At 47.1% G+C, this 21,957-nt stretch overlaps 1 long non-coding RNA gene across 1 annotated transcript; it reads right to left on the bottom strand.

Annotated features, from left to right (window-relative positions):
- Positions 1-15,956: 15,956 nt before the first annotated feature.
- LOC118937410 lies at positions 15,957-17,858 on the bottom strand. The gene is made up of 2 exons (XR_005034749.1): positions 17,324-17,858; positions 15,957-17,097 (listed from the first exon to the last, which is right to left on the bottom strand). It is a non-coding gene; the product is annotated as an uncharacterized LOC118937410 (long non-coding RNA).
- Positions 17,859-21,957: the final 4,099 nt, after the last annotated feature.

The raw sequence follows: 21,957 nt of genomic DNA, 5'->3' as shown, positions 1-21,957 counted from the left end.
CCGTTTGTTCTTCACTTTTCGATGAGAAATCGACCGGCAATTGCGGTCACGAAAACGCCGAAAAATATTCCAAGTTAGCTCCATAATATCGACAGAAACATGGCAAACGTTGTTTATAATCAATCCTCAAGGTGTTTTCAAATATCTATTCGATAATATATCCACCGGAACAATTGGTTTTTCAGTAGGACCGATTGGAAAAATGGCTAACTCTGTATTTTACGCAAGAATCACTCTGAGAGCCATCAGGTGACCACTTACACAATGTAGTCGTTTACGCTCATTCTTCAACAAAAAGGCGTAAAACTACGTCACAATGCTGTAGACACCTTGGGGAATACGTAGAAAAAGTAATCTGGTTGATAGCCCATTCACTGGTCAATAGGGACGCATCGGAACGCAGAGCTTTCAAAAGATGAGTCACTTCCGGATTGGATTATCCTCAGACTTTCGCCTGCAATATCAGTTCTGTTATACTCACAGACAATATTTGTACAGTTTTGGAAACGTTAGAGTGTTTTCTATCCTAAGCTGTCAATCATATGCATATTCTAGCATCTTGTCCTGACAAAATATCCCGTTTACTTTGGGAACGTTATTTTTTCCAAAAATGAAAATACTGCCCCCTAGTCACAACAGGTTTTAATATCCATAAAAACTCAGTTTAGCTGGAGCACTTCAGTCAATAATCCACTGGTATCCCTCCATGAAAATGCATACAAAATGAATCCCAAACGTTACCAATAAACTTTTCCAAACAAGTCAAACAACATTTCTAATCAAACTTTAGGTATCCTTACACGTAAATAAATGATCAAATTTAAGACGGAGAATCGTTATTGTCTTTACCGGAGATAAACAAAAAGAATGTGCACTCGCATGGAAACACTACAAGCCAAAGTGGGAGCCACTTACAAAAACTACGACTTCTACCTCATTTGTCAATAAAACAGCCTGAAACTCTTTCTAAAGACTGTTGACATCTAGTGGAATCTGTTGTGACATATATTGTGTTATTTTATGGCTGGTTATGACACCTACATAAGAGTGTCAAAACCCAAAAAACCTACTGTAGTGGACATTGTTTGTGTCCTCTGTGTCTCTGCAAATAACTGACTATATGAACGTCTTGTCTCCTGATTATTGTTTTAGGATGTTCTGTGACTTTGCTCCATGTTATTGTGTTAGGGTGTTCTGTGACTTTGCTCCTTGTTATTGTGTTAGGGTGTTCTGTGACTTTGCTCCTTGTTATTGTGTTAGGATGTTGTGACTTTGCTCCGTGTTATTATGTTAGGTTGTTCTGTGACTTTGCTCCTTGTTATTGTGTTAGGGTGTTCTGTGACTTTGCTCCTTGTTATTGTGTTAGGATGTTGTGACTTTGCTCCGTGTTATTATGTTAGGTTGTTCTGTGACTTTGCTCCTTGTTATTGTGTTAGGGTGTTGTGACTTTGCTCCTTGTTATTGTGTTAGGGTGTTCTGTTACTTTGCTCCTTGTTATTGTGTTAGGATGTTGTGACTTTGCTCCTTGTTATTGTGTTAGGGTGTTGTGACTTTGCTCCTTGTTATTGTGTTAGGGTGTTCTGTTACTTTGCTCCTTGTTATTGTGTTAGGATGTTGTGACTTTGCTCCATGTTATTGTGTTAGGATGTTGTGACTTTGCTCCGTGTTATTATGTTAGGTTGTTCTGTGACTTTGCTCCTTGTTATTGTGTTAGAATGTGCTGTGACTTTTGTCCTTGTTATTGTGTTAGGATGTTCTGTGATTTACCTAGAAAGACTCACAGCAGTAATTACTGCCCAAGGTGATTCTACAAAGTATTTATGTAGTTCTGTCCTTGAACTGTTCTTCTGTTCTTGTCTATTAATGTTTTGTATTGTCTCATGTTTCCTGTTTTGTGTGGACCCCAGGAAGAGAAGCTTCTGCTTTTGCTACAGCTAATGGGGATCCTAATAAAATAATTTTTTAAATGTCGTAACGTGTTATGATGCTGGGTGTCAAGTAAAGTTTTACCAATCATCAATAGACTTTGCCTACACAAAATGGCCAAATATGGGAATTGTGACCCTCTGGTCCATGAACTAGATGTGATTGGTTATCAGCTGAAACATTGAAATAATATTCACCATGAACTAAATGTGATTGGTTATCAACTGAAACATTGTAATAATATTCACCATGAACTAGATGTGACTAGTTATCAACTGAAACATTGTAATAATATTCACCATGAACTAGATGTGACTGGTTATCAACTGAAACATTGTAATAATATTCACCATGAACTAGATGTGACTAGTTATCAACTGAATCATTGTAATAATATTCACCATGAACTAGATGTGACTGGTTATCAACTGAAACATTGTAATAATATTCACCATGAACTAGATGTGACTGGTTATCAACTGAAACATTGTAATAATGTTCCCTGTGTCTTACTCTACTGTATTAGTTTCGTTTGATGACCTCTGACATTATTTATTTATCTTAACAACGACATCAATAGAGTAAGCAAGAGCACTAACGTATCCCCTCTTGCTAGAATCATAACAATTTAGCAAACGTTAGCCAGCTAGCTAAAAATGAATCTATGGGCTGTATGTAATTATGAAGTGAATGAATTTGCTTCTTTGTCATCTTGCCAGCTAGTTATCTACAGTGCCTTCGGAAAGTATTCAGACCCCTTTACTTTTTCCACATTGTGTTACTGTCACGCCCTGGTCGAAGTATTTTGTGTTTTCTTCATTATTTTGGTCAGGCCAGGGTGTGACATGGGTTTATTTGTGGTGTGTTTTGGTCTTGGGGTTTTAGTAGGTATTGGGATTGTGGCTTAGTGAGGTTCTCTAGCAAAGTCTATGGCTGTCTGAATTGGTTCTCAATCAGAGGCAGGTGATTATCGTTGTCTCTGATTGGGAACCATATTTAGGCAGCCATTTTCTTTGAGTGTTTCGTGGGTGATTGTTCCTGTCTCTGTGTTTGTTGTCACCAGATAGGCTGTATAGGTTTTCACGTTACGTTTATTGTTTTGTTTTGTTCGTGTTCCGTCTTTATTAAAGATGTATCGAATCAACCACGCTGCATTTTGGTCCGCTCCTCCTTCAACCGAAGAAAACCGTAACAGAATCACCCACCACAACTGGACCAAGCGGCGTGTCAACAGGCAGGAGCAACAGGAGAAGCAACAGCGGCAGCAGGAGATACAAAATAAGGAATTCTGGACTTGGGAGGAGATCCTTGACGGAAGAGGACCCTGGGCTCAGCCAGGAGAATATCGCCGCCCCAAAGAAGAACTGGAGGCGGCGAAAGCGGAGAGGCGCTGGTATGAGGAGGCAGCACGGCGACACGGATGGAAGCCCGAGAGTCAGCCCCAAAAATGTCTTGGGGGGGGGGGGGCTCACAGGGAGTAGGGCTACGCCAGGTAGGAGACCTGCGCAAACTCCCTGTGCTTACCGGGGGGCTAGAGAGACCGGGCAGGCACCATGTTATGCTGTGGTGCGCACGGTGTCTCCAGTGCGGGTGCATAGCCCGGTGCGGTACATTCCAGCTCTGCGTATCGGCCGGGCTAGAGTGAGCGTCGAGCCAAGTGCCATGAAGCCGGCTCTACGCATCTGGTCCCCAGTGCGTCTCCTTGGGCCGGCTTACAAGGCACCAGCCTTGCAAACGGTGTCTCCGGTTCGCCTGCATAGCCCAGTGCGGGCTATTCCACCTCGTCGCACTGGCAGGGCGACCGGGAACATTCAACCGGGTAAGGTTGGGCAGGCTCGGTGCTCAAGAGCTCCAGTGCGCCTGCACGGTCTGGTCTATCCAGTACCACCTCCACACCCCAGCCCTCCGGTAGCAGCTCCCCGCACCAGGCTTCCTGTGCGTGTCCTTGGCCCAGTACCACCAGTGCCAGCACCACGCATCAGGCCTACAGTGCGCCTCGCCTGTCCAGCGCTGCCAGAGCCTTCCTCTTCAGTGCTGCCGGAGTCTCCCGCCTGTTTAGCGCTGCCAGAGCCTTTCTCCTCTCCAGCGCTGCCGGAGTCTCCTACCTGTTCAGCGCAGCCAGAGCTGCCAGTCTGCATGGAGCAGCCAGAGCTGCCAGTCTGCATTGAGCAGCCAGAGCTGCCAGTCTGCATGGAGCAGCCAGTCTGCATGGAGCTGCCAGTCTGCATGGAGCTTCCAGTCTGCAAGGAGCTGCCAGTCTGCAAGGAGCTGCCAGTCTGCACGGAGCTGCCAGTCTGCACGGAGCTGCCAGTCTGCACGGAGCCGCCAGAGCTGCCAGTCTGCAAGAAGCCGCCAGAGCTGTCAGTCTACATGGAGCAGCCAGAGCCGCCAGTCAGCGTGGAGCAGCCAGAGCCGCCAGTCAGCGTGGAGCAGCCAGATCCGTCAGTCTGCCAGGATCCGCCAGTCAGCCAGACTCTTCCAGATCTGCCAGTCAGCCAGACTCTTCCAGATCTGCCAGTCAGCCAGACTCTTCCAGATCTGCCAGTCAGCCAGACTCTTCCAGATCTGCCAGTCAGCCAGACTCTTCCAGATCTGCCAGTCAGCCAGACTCTTCCAGATCTGCCAGTCAACCAGACTCTTCCAGATCTGCCAGTCAACCAGACTCTTCCAGATCTGCCAGTCAACCAGACTCTTCCAGATCTGCCAGTCAACCAGACTCTTCCAGATCCGCCAGTCAGCCAGGATCTGCCATAACCACCAGCCAGCCAGGATCTGCCGGATCCAACTACCTGCCTGAGCTTCCTCTCAGTGCTGAGCTTCCTCTCAGTGCTGGGCTTCCTCTCAGTGCTGGGCTTCCCCTCAGTGCTGTGCTTCCCCTCAGTCCCGAGCTGCCCCTCAGTCCAGTGGGATTCTGGGTGAGGACTACTAGGCCATGGTCGGCGGCGAGGGTGGACTATCCTAGGACGCGAGGAGGGACTAAGACATTGACAGAGTGGGGTCCACGTCCCGCGCCGGAGCCGCCACCATGGACAGACGCCCACCCGGACCCTCCCTATTGTTTTGATGTGCGTCCGGGAGTCCGCACCTTAGGGGGGGGGGGGGGGGGTTCTGTCACGCCCTGGTCGAAGTATTTTGTGTTTTCTTTATTATTTTGGTCAGGCCAGGGTGTGACATGGGTTTATTTGTGGTGTGTTTTGGTCTTGGGGTTTTAGTAGGTATTGGGATTGTGGCTTAGTGGGGTTCTCTAGCAAAGTCTATGGCTGTCTGAATTGGTTCTCAATCAGAGGCAGGTGATTATCGTTGTCTCTGATTGGGAACCATATTTAGGCAGCCATATTCTTTGAGTGTTTCGTGGGTGATTGTTCCTGTCTCTGTGTTTGTTGTCACCAGATAGGCTGTATAGGTTTTCACGTTACGTTTATTGTTTTGTTTTGTTCGTGTTCCGTCTTTATTAAAGATGTATCGAATCAACCACGCTGCATTTTGGTCCGCTCCTCCTTCAACCGAAGAAAACCGTAACAGAATCACCCACCACAACTGGACCAAGCGGCGTGTCAACAGGCAGGAGCAACAGGAGAAGCAACAGCGGCAGCAGGAGATACAAAATAAGGAATTCTGGACTTGGGAGGAGATCCTTGACGGAAGAGGACCCTGGGCTCAGCCAGGAGAATATCGCCGCCCCAAAGAAGAACTGGAGGCGGCGAAAGCGGAGAGGCGCTGGTATGAGGAGGCAGCACGGCGACACGGATGGAAGCCCGAGAGTCAGCCCCAAAAATGTCTTGGGGGGGGGGGCTCACAGGGAGTAGGGCTACGCCAGGTAGGAGACCTGCGCAAACTCCCTGTGCTTACCGGGGGGCTAGAGAGACCGGGCAGGCACCATGTTATGCTGTGGTGCGCACGGTGTCTCCAGTGCGGGTGCATAGCCCGGTGCGGTACATTCCAGCTCTGCGTATCGGCCGGGCTAGAGTGAGCGTCGAGCCAAGTGCCATGAAGCCGGCTCTACGCATCTGGTCCCCAGTGCGTCTCCTTGGGCCGGCTTACAAGGCACCAGCCTTGCAAACGGTGTCTCCGGTTCGCCTGCATAGCCCAGTGCGGGCTATTCCACCTCGTCGCACTGGCAGGGCGACCGGGAACATTCAACCGGGTAAGGTTGGGCAGGCTCGGTGCTCAAGAGCTCCAGTGCGCCTGCACGGTCTGGTCTATCCAGTACCACCTCCACACCCCAGCCCTCCGGTAGCAGCTCCCCGCACCAGGCTTCCTGTGCGTGTCCTTGGCCCAGTACCACCAGTGCCAGCACCACGCATCAGGCCTACAGTGCGCCTCGCCTGTCCAGCGCTGCCAGAGCCTTCCTCTTCAGTGCTGCCGGAGTCTCCCGCCTGTTTAGCGCTGCCAGAGCCTTTCTCCTCTCCAGCGCTGCCGGAGTCTCCTACCTGTTCAGCGCAGCCAGAGCTGCCAGTCTGCATGGAGCAGCCAGAGCTGCCAGTCTGCATTGAGCAGCCAGAGCTGCCAGTCTGCATGGAGCAGCCAGTCTGCATGGAGCTGCCAGTCTGCATGGAGCTTCCAGTCTGCAAGGAGCTGCCAGTCTGCAAGGAGCTGCCAGTCTGCACGGAGCTGCCAGTCTGCACGGAGCTGCCAGTCTGCACGGAGCCGCCAGAGCTGCCAGTCTGCAAGAAGCCGCCAGAGCTGTCAGTCTACATGGAGCAGCCAGAGCCGCCAGTCAGCGTGGAGCAGCCAGAGCCGCCAGTCAGCGTGGAGCAGCCAGATCTGTCAGTCTGCCAGGATCCGCCAGTCAGCCAGACTCTTCCAGATCTGCCAGTCAGCCAGACTCTTCCAGATCTGCCAGTCAGCCAGACTCTTCCAGATCTGCCAGTCAGCCAGACTCTTCCAGATCTGCCAGTCAGCCAGACTCTTCCAGATCTGCCAGTCAGCCAGACTCTTCCAGATCTGCCAGTCAACCAGACTCTTCCAGATCTGCCAGTCAACCAGACTCTTCCAGATCTGCCAGTCAACCAGACTCTTCCAGATCTGCCAGTCAACCAGACTCTTCCAGATCCGCCAGTCAGCCAGGATCTGCCATAACCACCAGCCAGCCAGGATCTGCCGGATCCAACTACCTGCCTGAGCTTCCTCTCAGTGCTGAGCTTCCTCTCAGTGCTGGGCTTCCTCTCAGTGCTGGGCTTCCCCTCAGTGCTGTGCTTCCCCTCAGTCCCGAGCTGCCCCTCAGTCCAGTGGGATTCTGGGTGAGGACTACTAGGCCATGGTCGGCGGCGAGGGTGGACTATCCTAGGACGCGAGGAGGGACTAAGACATTGACAGAGTGGGGTCCACGTCCCGCGCCGGAGCCGCCACCATGGACAGACGCCCACCCGGACCCTCCCTATTGTTTTGATGTGCGTCCGGGAGTCCGCACCTTAGGGGGGGGGGGGGGGGGTTCTGTCACGCCCTGGTCGAAGTATTTTGTGTTTTCTTTATTATTTTGGTCAGGCCAGGGTGTGACATGGGTTTATTTGTGGTGTGTTTTGGTCTTGGGGTTTTAGTAGGTATTGGGATTGTGGCTTAGTGGGGTTCTCTAGCAAAGTCTATGGCTGTCTGAATTGGTTCTCAATCAGAGGCAGGTGATTATCGTTGTCTCTGATTGGGAACCATATTTAGGCAGCCATATTCTTTGAGTGTTTCGTGGGTGATTGTTCCTGTCTCTGTGTTTGTTGTCACCAGATAGGCTGTATAGGTTTTCACGTTACGTTTATTGTTTTGTTTTGTTCGTGTTCCGTCTTTATTAAAGATGTATCGAATCAACCACGCTGCATTTTGGTCCGCTCCTCCTTCAACCGAAGAAAACCGTAACAGAATCACCCACCACAACTGGACCAAGCGGCGTGTCAACAGGCAGGAGCAACAGGAGAAGCAACAGCGGCAGCAGGAGATACAAAATAAGGAATTCTGGACTTGGGAGGAGATCCTTGACGGAAGAGGACCCTGGGCTCAGCCAGGAGAATATCGCCGCCCCAAAGAAGAACTGGAGGCGGCGAAAGCGGAGAGGCGCTGGTATGAGGAGGCAGCACGGCGACACGGATGGAAGCCCGAGAGTCAGCCCCAAAAATGTCTTGGGGGGGGGGGCTCACAGGGAGTAGGGCTACGCCAGGTAGGAGACCTGCGCAAACTCCCTGTGCTTACCGGGGGGCTAGAGAGACCGGGCAGGCACCATGTTATGCTGTGGTGCGCACGGTGTCTCCAGTGCGGGTGCATAGCCCGGTGCGGTACATTCCAGCTCTGCGTATCGGCCGGGCTAGAGTGAGCGTCGAGCCAAGTGCCATGAAGCCGGCTCTACGCATCTGGTCCCCAGTGCGTCTCCTTGGGCCGGCTTACAAGGCACCAGCCTTGCAAACGGTGTCTCCGGTTCGCCTGCATAGCCCAGTGCGGGCTATTCCACCTCGTCGCACTGGCAGGGCGACCGGGAACATTCAACCGGGTAAGGTTGGGCAGGCTCGGTGCTCAAGAGCTCCAGTGCGCCTGCACGGTCTGGTCTATCCAGTACCACCTCCACACCCCAGCCCTCCGGTAGCAGCTCCCCGCACCAGGCTTCCTGTGCGTGTCCTTGGCCCAGTACCACCAGTGCCAGCACCACGCATCAGGCCTACAGTGCGCCTAACCTGTCCAGCGCTGCCAGAGCCTTCCTCTTCAGTGCTGCCGGAGTCTCCCGCCTGTTTAGCGCTGCCAGAGCCTTTCTCCTCTCCAGCGCTGCCGGAGTCTCCTACCTGTTCAGCGCAGCCAGAGCTGCCAGTCTGCATGGAGCAGCCAGAGCTGCCAGTCTGCATTGAGCAGCCAGAGCTGCCAGTCTGCATGGAGCAGCCAGTCTGCATGGAGCTGCCAGTCTGCATGGAGCTTCCAGTCTGCAAGGAGCTGCCAGTCTGCAAGGAGCTGCCAGTCTGCACGGAGCTGCCAGTCTGCACGGAGCCGCCAGAGCTGCCAGTCTGCAAGAAGCCGCCAGAGCTGTCAGTCTACATGGAGCAGCCAGAGCCGCCAGTCAGCGTGGAGCAGCCAGAGCCGCCAGTCAGCGTGGAGCAGCCAGATCCGTCAGTCTGCCAGGATCCGCCAGTCAGCCAGACTCTTCCAGATCTGCCAGTCAGCCAGACTCTTCCAGATCTGCCAGTCAGCCAGACTCTTCCAGATCTGCCAGTCAGCCAGACTCTTCCAGATCTGCCAGTCAGCCAGACTCTTCCAGATCTGCCAGTCAGCCAGACTCTTCCAGATCTGCCAGTCAACCAGACTCTTCCAGATCTGCCAGTCAACCAGACTCTTCCAGATCTGCCAGTCAACCAGACTCTTCCAGATCTGCCAGTCAACCAGACTCTTCCAGATCCGCCAGTCAGCCAGGATCTGCCATAACCACCAGCCAGCCAGGATCTACCGGATCCAACTACCTGCCTGAGCTTCCTCTCAGTGCTGAGCTTCCTCTCAGTGCTGGGCTTCCTCTCAGTGCTGGGCTTCCCCTCAGTGCTGTGCTTCCCCTCAGTGCTGAGCTTCCCCTCAGTGCTGAGCTTCCCCAGTCCCGAGCTGCCCCTCAGTCCCGAGCTGCCCCTCAGTCCAGTGGGATTCTGGGTGAGGACTACTAGGCCATGGTCGGCGGCGAGGGTGGACTATCCTAGGACGCGAGGAGGGACTAAGACATTGACAGAGTGGGGTCCACGTCCCGCGCCGGAGCCGCCACCATGGACAGACGCCCACCCGGACCCTCCCTATTGTTTTGATGTGCGTCCGGGAGTCCGCACCTTAGGGGGGGGGGGGGGGGGGGTTCTGTCACGCCCTGGTCGAAGTATTTTGTGTTTTCTTTATTATTTTGGTCAGGCCAGGGTGTGACATGGGTTTATTTGTGGTGTGTTTTGGTCTTGGGGTTTTAGTAGGTATTGGGATTGTGGCTTAGTGGGGTTCTCTAGCAAAGTCTATGGCTGTCTGAATTGGTTCTCAATCAGAGGCAGGTGATTATCGTTGTCTCTGATTGGGAACCATATTTAGGCAGCCATATTCTTTGAGTGTTTCGTGGGTGATTGTTCCTGTCTCTGTGTTTGTTGTCACCAGATAGGCTGTATAGGTTTTCATGTTACGTTTATTGTTTTGTTTTGTTCGTGTTCCATCTTTATTAAAGATGTATCGCTGCACGCTCGACCACGACCGCTGCACGACCACGCTGCATTTTGGTCCGCTCCTCCTTCAACCGAAGAAAACCGTAACAGTTACGTTATACAGCCTTAATTTAAAATGTATTAAATACAATATTTTTCTCATCAATCTACACACAATAACCCCTAATGTCAAAGCGAAAACACGTTTTTAGAAATGTTTGCAAATTTATCAAATGTTTAAATCGGAAATATTGGCTTTACATAAGACCCTTTACTCAGTACTTTGTTGAACCACCTTTGCCAGTGATTACAGCCTTGAGTCTTCTTGGGTATGATGCTACAAGCTTGGTACACCTGTATTTGAGAGTTTTTCCCATTATTCTCTGCAGATCCTCTCAAATTCTGTCAGGTTGGATGTGGAGCATTGCTGCACAGCTATATTCAGATCTCTCCAGAGATGTTCAATCGGTTTCAAGTTCAGGCTCTGGCTGGACCACTCAAGGACATTCCGAGACTTGTCCCAAAGCCATTCCTGCGTTGGCTTGGCTGTGTGCTTGGGGTCGTTGTCCTGTTGGAAGGTGAACCTTCAGCCCAGTCTGAGGTCCTCAGCGCTCTGGGCCAGGTTTTCATCAAGGCTCTCTCTGTATTTTGCTCCCTTCATCTTTGCCTCTATCCTGACTAGTCTCCCAGTCCCTGACATTGAAAAACATCACAACATCATGATGCTGCAACAACCATGCTTCACAGTAGGGATGGTGCCAGGTTTCCTCTAGATGTGACACTTGGCATTGAGGCCAAAGAGTTCAGTCTTGGTTTCATCAAACCAGAGAATCTTGTTTCTCATGGTCTGAGAGTCTTTAGGTGCCTTTTGGCAAACTCCAAGCACACTGTCATGTGCCTTTTACAGCGGAGTGGCTTCTGTCTGGCCACTCTACCGTACAGACCTGATTGTTTGAGTGCTGCAGAGATAGTTGTCCTCCTGGAAGATTCCCCCATCTCCAAAGAGGAACTCTAGAGCTCTGTCGGTTTCTTGGCCGCCTACCTGACCAAGTCCCTTCTCCCCGATTGCTCAGTTTGGCCAAACGGACAGCTCTAGGAAGTGTTTTGGAGGTTCCAAACTTCTTCCATTTAAGAATGATGGTAGCCACTGTTTTCTTGGGCACCTTCAATGCTGCAAAATAATTTTGACACCCTTCCCCAGATCTGTTTCTTGACACAATCCTATTTTGGTTCTCTATGGACTCCGTAGAGCTCTGACACAGTTTTTGCTCTGACATGCACTGTCAACTGTGGAACCTGTGGACACACACCATAATGGCGTCGACAGAGATGGTCACCTCGCTTCGAGGAAACTATGCAGTATTTTGTTTTCTTTATGTATTATTTCTTACATTGTTAGCCCAGAAAATCTTAAGTGTTATTACATACAGCCGGGAAGAGCGATGTCAACTTACCAACATTACGACTAGGAATACGACTTTCCCGAAGTTGATCCTTTGTTCGGACCACCACCCAGGACAGTGGATCTAATCCCAGTAGCCAACCCAAAACAATGTCGCCGCAGAAGAGGCAGACGGAGCGGCCTCCTGGTCAGGCTCCGTAGGTGTACACACTGCACACCACTTCGGAGTATAATACTCGCCAATGTCCAGTCTCTTGACAACAAGGTAGACAAAATTAGAGCAAGGGTTGCCATCCAGAGAGACATCAGAGATTGTAACATTCTCTGTTTCATGGAAACATGGCTCTCTTGGGATACGTTGTTGGAGTCGGTTCAGCCACCAGGCTTCTTCATGCGTCGCACCGAAAGCGTTAAACACCTCTCTGGGAAGAAGAAGGACGGGGGTGTATACTTCATGATTAATGACTCATGGTGTAATCGTAACAACATACAGGAACTCAAGTCCTTCTGCTCATGCGACCTAGAATTCCTAATAATCAAATGCCGGCCGTATTATCTCCCAAGAGAATTTTCGTCAGTTATCGTCAATGCTGTGTATATTCCCCCTCAAGCAAACACCACGATGGCCCTCAAGGAACTATGTAAACTGGAAACCATATATCCTGAGGCTGCATTCATTGTAGCTGCGGATTTTACAAAGGTTTGAGAACAAGGCTACCTTTTGGGAACAAGGCGACTTAAATTATTTCAGCATATTGCTTAAAGCACACGCGCGGGCAATACACTCGATCACTGCTACTTTACCTTCCGCGATGCATACGAGGCCCTCCCTCCCCCTCCCTTAGGCAAATCCGACCACGACTCCATCTTGCTCCTACCGTGTTATAGGCAGAAACTAAAAGAGGATATACCCGTGACTAGAACCATTCAATGCTGGTCTGACCAATCGTAATCCACGCATCAAGATTGTTTTGATCACGCGGACTGGGACATGTTCCAGGAAGCCTCAGAGAACAACATCAATCCATATGCTGACTCGGTGAGTGAGTTTATAAGGTAGTGCATTGGAGATGTTGTAACAACTGTAACTATTAAAACCTATGAAGTGCTTTGAGAGACTAGTCAAGGATCATATCACCTCCACCTTACCTGCCACCCTAGACCCACTTAATTTTGCATACCGCCCCAACAGGTCCACAGATGATGCAATCGCCATCACACTGCCCCCTCCCATCAGGACAAAAGGAATACCTATGTAAGAATGCTGTTCATTGACTACCATAGTACCCTCCAAGCTCATCATGAACCTTTTACGTGTAGGGGGCAGTATTTTCGTTTTTGGCTAAAAAAACGTGCCCATTTGAAACTGCCTATTTCTCAGCCCCAGAAACTAGAATATGCATATAATTATCAGATTAGGATAGATAACACTCTAAAGTTTCCAAAACTGTAAAAAATATTGTCTGTGAGTATAACAGAACTGATATTGCAGGCGAAAGCCTGAGGAAAATCCAATCAGGAAGTGCCTCTTATTTTGAAACCTCTCTGTTCCTATGCATGCCTATCCTCCATTTAAAGGGATATCAACCAGATTCCTTTTTCTTTGGCTTCCCTCAGGTGTCAACAGTTTTTAGACATATTTTCAGGCTTTTATTTTGAAAAAGTAGCGTGAAGGATCACATTGCGTAAGTGGATAGGTGGGGGCTCTCATAGTGAGTTTTGCGCAATTGAGTAAAGCCGCCATTGTTCCTCCCGCTGTTATTGAAAAAGATACACACTCGGTTGATATATTATCGAATATATATTTTAAAAACAACCTGAGGAATGATTATAAAAAATGTTTGTCATGTTTCGGTGGACATTATGGATATGATTTGGAATATACCTCTGCGTTGTCGTGACCGCTCTTTCCTGTGGATTTCTGAACATAACGCGACAAACAAACATTGGTATTTTAGGTATAAAAATAATCTTTATGGAACAAAAGAAACATTTGTTGTGTAACTGGGAGTCTCGTGAGTGAAAACATCCGAAGATCATCAAAGGTAAACCATTTTTTTGATTGTTTTTCTGATTTTCGTGACCTAGCTACTTAATGCTTAGTGTACATAATGCTATGCTATCGTTGAACTTACACAAACGCTTGGATTGCTTTCGCTGTAAAGCATAATTTCAAAATCTGAGACGACAGGTGGATTAACAAAAGGCTAAGCTGTGTTTTCCTATATTGCACTTGTGATTTCATGAATATAAATATTTTTTAGTAATATTATTTGAATGTGGCGCTATGCTATTTAGCGGTTGCTGATTACAATTATCCCGCTACCGGGATGGGTAGCGTCAACATTAACCTCTTTGGGCTAGTGGGCAGAGCCGCTGTATCAGATTTCAAAAAGGCTTTACGGCGAAAGCACACCATGCGGTTATCTGAGGACAGCGCCCACATACAAAAGCAAGAAAAACATTTTTCATTCAGGCAGGTGCGACACGAAAGTCAGAAATAGTGATATAATAAAATGCCTTACCTTTGAAGATCTTATTCTGTTGGCACTCCAAAAAAATAAAAACTATACTATACTATACTATACCGGGGTGGCAGGGTAGCCTAGTGGTTAGAGCGTTGGACTAGTAACCGGAAGGTTGCAAGTTCAAACCCCTGAGCTGACAAGGTACAAATCTGTCGTTCTGCCCCTGAACAGGCAGTTACTGTTCCTAGGCCGTCATTGAAAATAAGAATTTGTTCTTAACTGACTTGCCTAGTTAAATACAGGTAAAATAAAAATACTTATGTATAGTAGTTTTATTTGTAAAACATTTATAAAAAACGCTTTGTCATTATGATGTGTGTAGATTGCTTAGGATTTTTAAAGTTTGGACACACCTACTCATTCCAGGGTTTTTCTTTATTTGTACTATTTCCTACATTGTAGAATAAAAACATCAAAACTATAAAATAACACATACATGTTGTAACCTAAAATGTGTTAAACTAATCAAAATATATTTTAAATTGGAGATTCTTCAAAGTTGCCACCCTTTGCCTTGATTATAGCTTTGCACACTCTAGGCATTCTCTCAACCAGCGTCATGCATTTCAGTTGACATGTTAAAAGTAAATTTGTGGAATTTCGTTCCTTCTTAATGCGTTTGATCCAATCAGTTGTGTTGTGACAAGGTTTGGGTGGTATACAGGAGAGACCCCAATTTGGTAATAGAGTAAGTCCATATGTGACCCGTATCAGGAAACTAGGCGTATGTCACAAGTCACTTAATCACAGGAGAGCTTTTGAACGTGAAAACATTTTTTTTTAATCAAAATGCGTTTTTTGGCGGAAATGCCTTCTTGAACATGTGAACTTTCATGTGCCTTATTAACAAACTTTAATGTTATCTGTATATACGAATGAAGTTGTTAAATAACAAGCCTAAGGGACCTCCCGAGTGGCGCAGTGGTCTATCGTAATGCTAGCTCTGCCACTAGAGATTCTGAGTTCGAGTCCAGGCTCTGTCGCAGCCGGCCGCGACTGGGAGACCCATGGGGTGGCGCACAATTGGCCCAGCGTCGTCCGTGTTAGGGGAGGGTTTGGCCGGCAGGGATATCCTTGGCTCATCGCGCACTAGCGACTCCTGTGGTGGGCCGCAGTGCACGCTGACATGGTCGCCAGGTGTACAGTGTTTCCTCCGAGACATTGGTGTGGCTGGCTGGCTTCAGGGTTGGATGGGCATTGTGTCAAGAAGCAGTGCGGCTTGGTTGGGTTGTGTTTCGGAGGACGCATTTCTCTCGACCTTCGCCTCTCCCGAGTCCGTACGCGAGTTGCAGCGATTAGACAAGACTGTAACAACCAATTGGGGAGAAAAAAGTGGTGGAAAAAAAAAAACATGAAAAAAATTACGAGCCGGTTTAGCCAAAGAAATTGACAGGAACTTTCCTGCTAGCCATGATAGGCTGAGATAATGAGTGGACTGGACATGCCAAGAGATGGGTTTTAGATTGGTCTGCGGTGTAGCATCTTGTGTCTATAAAATGAGCTGCTCGTTATGCGTAGATAATCCTTTCTACTGCAGTTATTCCTAAAGATATAATGTTAGCTATGGAGAACTGCAAATATGTTGCTACTGCTCTCAATAACATTGCTGCCCTGAATTCATCCGGCGCTATCGACAAAGGTCATTCGGAAAAAGTTGTGATGAACAACTTTCTGGAGGACCATCGTGCCACGCAGACTCTCTCTGACTCTGAACATGAATCAGACGATGAGGAAATCCCTGATTCAGGAAAAAACATTTTCATTGAAGAAGACATTGTAGAGTAGAAGAAACAGCGATCAACAGTGGTGTTGTAACATTATTATACAAATGTGTTCAGTTATTAATTGGTCAATCAAGGCTGTACAGGAAAAAATACAACTATTATTTTTATTTTAGAGATTCTCAACATGAACAGCATGTATAGAATTACAAAGTGAACACCACAGCTGTTGTACATAGAAGACAGGAGGAGATACAGATTGTTAGTATTATTATATATTTTTAATTGTTTGTTGAAGGTTGACATAAAGACAGAACACAATCAATAGTAACAACATATGCATTTTAGCATCAAGAACAAAAACAATAATTCACTGGTTATATTAACATATATTCATTAATGAAGGTTATATTGTTTATAGTCTAGAAATAAAGATGACCTAGAACAGCTCTGTCAATCATCACTGTGGTCTAACAGGCTCATTTTTGCCACCCGGCTCACATTTCCACCCTGTGACATTATACAGACTTATACAGGGTCGTTGTTGAGGTTTATCACCCACAGTTGCTCACTCCCCCTCATATAACCCATACTAGTTGTATTGTACCAAACTACTGCTGCTAACTTAACCAGAAACACAGTTTATTGTGAGACAGATGTATCCTTATAAACGCAGAGTCGCTAATCACTACAGTTCATTTTTGCGTGGCTGATTTGAATATTTCACTTGAAAGCCACAGTTTTCACAAACGGTTCACATACAGTGTATCATACTATTAATGTCAATATCATTTTACATATTATAACCAAATATGTGACATTTCACACATTTGATGCAAACATCTATATTATACCATTGACCAATATTACACCACAGTTAGGGTTGAGTGCCTTCCTAAAGTTGTGGCATCTGGCCACTTCTTCGGTTATTGTTCCTTTGGATTAGTTTGTTATTTTCTGGTTTCCGTTGTTGTTCCCTAAACCGGTGTGGTCAGGTCTCCGTCATTGGTCTGTGGGGGGTTCGGGTTCCGGTACATAGTGTTAATTTTATCAATTATAACATTATCTAGATCAGATATAATGTTAAAATGAAGGTTGTTCAGGGTGATCACTCTGTTTTCCACCTCAGGATGGGTGGTGCCGCCTCCCTGTATGTTTCCTTGGGCTGCATTCTGAAGGGGTGGTAGTAGTTCTCTGCTTTTAATAACTACACTCTCCTGAGCTGTTCTCTTTAAGTCTTTTTCAATAAGAATTTCTGTCTCTTCCCAAATATTCTCCTCAAATAGTTCCCTGTGATAAGGTCTGACCTTGCAAGATCTACAACAGATATCCCTCCAAGGTACTGCAGTCAGAATGGAATTCCCAACAAGTAGAAACAGAACCAGTCCTGAGCCGTAAACCTGAAACAGAATTAGCAAACGTTCAAGCAAACTGAACGCACCCCAGGTCTCCACCCCCCTCAATATTCTGGTCTCCACCCCCCCGCAATACTCTGGTCTCCACCCCCCCTCAATACTCCGGTCTCCACCCCCCTCAATACTCTGCCCCCCCCCCTCCATTACTCTGGTCTCCACTCCGCCTCCATAGTAAAAAATCAATTACAATTGCATAATTAAAGGTACTTACCATGGAGAACCTTTTGATATTAGTTTGCTTTTCTAGGTCCTCTTGGTAGATTGGGGTATTAGTGTGTCCACAGGGACTCTCTGGACTTTCATAGCACACGTACCAGTCTCCATCAAAAAGCACACACACAACCCACAGCAACCCTTTAGAGACTGCCTTAATGAAGATTCCCAACAGTCTTCCACACAAATCACATCTGTATCTGCATGTCATTCTCAAGACTCGTTGAAACTCTCTGTCCATCCAGAGAGCCAAGAAAATCAAGATCACAGCTGGAAACACCATGTAGTAGATACAGTGTTCAGGGGTAACCCCTGTTTTAACTCCATGTTCACAAGAACATTTTAAGTGGTCATCAAACATAATGTGGTACAGAAAAAGAACAAAGAAGGTCATGTAAAAACTGCCTGATTTTCTCACTTGTTCGAACAGGATGTCAAATGCTGGCTTGATGTAATCCATCGTGATCAGATTTTCTGTCTACTTTCCTCTCTCCAGATGAACAGAGTGGCGATGTTAGTTGCTGTTACATCTCTGCTAGTCTGGTTACTCTGGTCTCCACCCCCTCAATACTTTGGTCTCCACCCTCCTTCAAAACCCAGGGTGCATTTCACTACACCCACAATAACATTTGCTAAACATGTGTATGTGAGCAATACATTTCCCCTGAATCACCATAGTTAACCTCCCTATCCCATGTGAATTCTACTGATATGTGAGTGAACAGGTGGCCAGCAATGTTCCCTCTAAGCTGCGAGTGTAAGTGGGTGTGCAGCTGCCACACAGAAGACATTTCCACCGATGAAGAGAAACACGAGATTGAACTTCGCTCAACTTCATAGTTTTCCCATTTTAGTTTCTACAGCGTCCCCTGACTACCCTCCTGTCTACTTTCCTCTCCCAAGATGAACAGAGTGGTGATGTTAGTTCCTGGTAGACTTCTACTAGTCTGGTTACACTTCTGATAAACACAATTCAACTGCAGATGCATTCTGTTTTAAAATCTGTTGTTTTGTGCATAGCAATGCACCTTTTAGAGTGTACACGCTGCATTTTACAGATGAACAACTTGTTAAATAAGAAAATGATGCCTTTAATTTCAGAGACTTATCAAAATGAACAGCATCAACGTGGTCAATACTCTAGTCTCCCCCCCCCCCCCCTCAATTCTATGGTCCCCAGCTCCTTCCCCAAAACATTGCCCCCCCCCCCCCCCCCCCCCCCCCCCACTCAACAACCCCCCTCAACATTCTGGGGACTTTTTTCAATCAATAAAAAGTAAATAATGAAAGGTTCTCACCATGACCTCCTTTTTGAAATGAGTTTTGAGGTGAGTTACTAGTTATTACAATGTTTCAGTTGATAACCAATCACATCTAGTTCATGGTGAATATTATTACAATGTTTCAGTTGATAACCAATCACATCTAGTTCATGGTGAATATTATTACAATGTTTCAGTTGATAACTAGTCACATCTAGTTCATGGTGAATATTATTACAATGTTTCAGTTGATGACCAGTCACATCTAGTTCATGGACCAGAGGGCCACATTTCACATATTTGGCCACTTTGGGGTGACACAGTCTAATGATGATTTTCAGTAAGGTCCGTGTCTGTGGGTTATATTTTGGTATGATAGACATTAATTGGAAGCAGCTAAATGTGGTTATCACTGCATTATAAGTCCAATACAAAAATGATGCCTTTAATTTCAGAGACGTATCAAAATGAACAGCGTGAACATGTTCAGTATTGCAATGTGAACACCACAGCTGTTGTGTCTTGGTTTGTGCTTTTCCCAACTCCATTCATATTTTTGTTACAGTAGTTCCAGGGGGAGTTACAGTAGTTCCAGGGGCTACAGATCTGGGAAGTTCAGGGAACATAGAGCTGGTTATATGAGAACATAGGACAGATATCTTGTAAATATTAAGATTGTAAACGGTGATAACTCCATTTTCTACCTCAGGATGGGTGGTGCTGCTGCTTGTCCCGTTTCCTCCCTGTATGGTGGAGGTTGTAGGGGCTGCAGTCGAAGGGGGCTGTATAGTATTCCACTGGCTGCCTGTCTCCTTCCTGTGTGGTGGAGGTTGTAGATGTTGGCCTGTTTCCTCCCTGTATGGTGGAGGTTGTAGGGGCTGCAGTCGAAGGGGGCTGTATAGTATTCCACTGGCTGCCTGTCTCCTTCCTGTGTGGTGGAGGTTGTAGATGTTGGCCTGTTTCCTCCCTGTATGGTGGAGGTTGTAGGGGCTGCAGTCGAAGGGGGCTGTATAGTATTCCACTGGCTGCCTGTCTCCTTCCTGTGTGGTGGAGGTTGTAGATGTTGGCCTGTCTCCTTCCTGTGTGGTGGAGGTTGTAGATGTTGGCCTGTCTCCTTCCTGTGCTGTGGAGGTTGTAGATGTTGGCCTGTCTCCTTCCTGTGTGGTGGAGGTTGTAGATGTTGGCCTGTCTCCTTCCTGTGATGTGGAGGTTGTAGAGGTTGGCCTGTCTCCTTCCTGTGCTGTGGAGGTTGTAGATGTTGGCCTGTCTCCTTCCTGTGCTGTAGAGGTTGTAGATGTTGGCCTGTCTCCTTCCTGTTCTGTAGAGGTTGTAGATGTTGGCCTGTCTCCTTCTTGTGCGGTGGGGGTTGTAGATGTTGACCTGTCTCCTTCCTGTGCTGTGGAGGTTGTAGATGTTGGCCTGTCTCCTTCCTGTGCGGTGGGGGTTGTAGATGTTGGCCTGTCTCCTTCCTGTGCTGTAGAGGTTGTAGAGGTTGGCCTGTCTCCTTCCTGTGCTGTAGAGGCTGTAGAGGTTGGCCTGTCTCCTTCCTGTGCTGTAGAGGCTGTAGAGGTTGGCCTGTCTCCTTCCTGTTCTGTAGAGGTTGTAGATGTTGGCCTGTCTCCTTCTTGTGCGGTGGGGGTTGTAGATGTTGACCTGTCTCCTTCCTGTGCTGTGGAGGTTGTAGATGTTGGCCTGTCTCCTTCCTGTGCGGTGGGGGTTGTAGATGTTGGCCTGTCTCCTTCCTGTGCTGTAGAGGTTGTAGAGGTTGGCCTGTCTCCTTCCTGTGCTGTAGAGGCTGTAGAGGTTGGCCTGTCTCCTTCCTGTGCTGTGGAGGTTGTAGAGGTTGGCCTGTCTCCTTCCTGTGCTGTAGAGGTTGTAGAGGTTGGCCTGTCTCCTTCCTGTGCTGTAGAGGCTGTAGAGGTTGGCCTGTCTCCATCCTGTGCTGTGGAGGTTGTAGATGTTGACCTGTCTCCTAATCTCAATATTCTGGTCTCTGCCCGCCCTCAATTCTTTGGTCCCCCCCCCCCCCCCCCCCCCCTCCGATACTCTAGTCTCCATCCCCCTCACTACTTTGGTCTCCAGCCCAGTCAATACTCTGGTCTCCACCCCCCCTCAAAACTCTGGTGTAAAGGTACTCACCATGGACTCCCTTGTGAAATGAGTTTCGAGTTGCGTTTCTAGTTCCTCTTAAGAGTGTGTGGTATTAGAGGGAACGGCCTCCCACTTTGATAAGTACCTATCAGCAGTTAAAAACTTCTTAAAGGATCCAATCCTTTTTTAAAATTTTCACCTAAAATTATATCTATATCCGGCTTATATAATCTCCATCTCCATACCCAAATCTAACTGCCTGTAACTCAGACCCTGAAGCAAAGATATGCATATTCTTGGTACCATTTGAAAGGAAACACTTTGAAGTTTGTGTAAATGTGAAAGGAATGTAGGAGAATATAATACTATAGATCTGGTAAAAGATAATACAAAGAAAGAAACAACCATTCTTTGTATTTTTTTGTACCATCATCTTCGAAATGCAAGAGAAAGGCCATCATGTATTATTCCAGCATAGCTGCAATTTAGATTTTTGCCACTAGATGGCAGCAGTGTATGTGAAAAGCTTTAGACTGATCCAATTAAACATTGCATTTCGGTTCAACATTTTATATCAAGACTGCCCAAATGTGCCTAATTTGTTAATTAATAACTTTTCATGTTCAAAATTGTGCACTCTCCTCAAACAATAGCATGGTATTATTTCACTGTAATAGCTACTATAATTTGGACAGCGCAGTTCAGTGGGGCGCCAGCGTCCCACCTCGACAACAGCCAGTGAAATGCTAGAGTGCCAAATTCAAATTAAATTATTAGAAATATTTAACTTTCATACTATCACAAGTGCAACACACCAAATTAAAGCTTTACTTCTTGTTAATATAACCACAGTGTCCGATTTCAAAACGGCTTTTCGACGAAAGCACAACATGTCATTATGTTAGGACAGCGCCTACTCACAGTAAAGCATACAGGCATTTTCCAACCAAGCAGAGTTGTCACAAAAAGCAGAAATAGAGATAAAATGTATATTCTTCATCAGATGACACTGTCGGGACAACATGTTACACAATACATGTATGTTTGGTTCGATCAAGGTTATAAATCTTCTCTTACCTTTGCTGATCTTCGGCGGAATGCACTCGGAAGACTCCCAGTTCCAAAATAAATGTTTGTCATCATTACAGAGTAAAAATAGCGAGTGGCGAGCATTCACGTTCCCACGCTGAAAATATCTTATGTCTTTTAGCGTGTCACTTCCTCAAACTGGTCTTACTCGACCCCCGTTCACAGAAGAAGTATGAAAACAACTTCTAAA

Source organism: Oncorhynchus mykiss, chromosome 11, assembly GCF_013265735.2.
Source record: "Oncorhynchus mykiss isolate Arlee chromosome 11, USDA_OmykA_1.1, whole genome shotgun sequence".
Taxonomy (NCBI): Eukaryota; Metazoa; Chordata; class Actinopteri; order Salmoniformes; family Salmonidae; genus Oncorhynchus; species Oncorhynchus mykiss.
This window is presented reverse-complemented; position numbering and strand designations above follow the sequence as displayed.